Genomic DNA, 242 nt, shown 5'->3' with positions numbered 1-242 from the left:
CCGTGAACCCTGTCTTCCCCGCCGGTCGGAAGCTTTGGTCCCTGTACAAATGAGGGAGACTGAGGCCCCAGACGGTTTGGATCTGCGGGGCGGGCGTGTGTCCCCCCATAACGCCCCCCAACTTCGGTCGGATCTTCGCGCTCCTGGGGTGGGGGGGGAACGGGAGGCCGCAAGGCCCCCTGGGAATTGAAGCCTTTCAGGGTTGCTATGGCCCCGGGGGCCGGGCGGGCGCTTGGGCCTAC

The sequence above is a fragment of the Crocuta crocuta genome, unplaced genomic scaffold, assembly GCF_008692635.1.
Source record: "Crocuta crocuta isolate KB4526 unplaced genomic scaffold, BGI_CrCroc_1.0 scaffold443, whole genome shotgun sequence".
In the NCBI taxonomy this organism is placed as follows: Eukaryota; Metazoa; Chordata; class Mammalia; order Carnivora; family Hyaenidae; genus Crocuta; species Crocuta crocuta.
The sequence above is the reverse complement of the archived record's forward strand: the minus strand, read 5'-3'. Positions refer to the sequence as shown.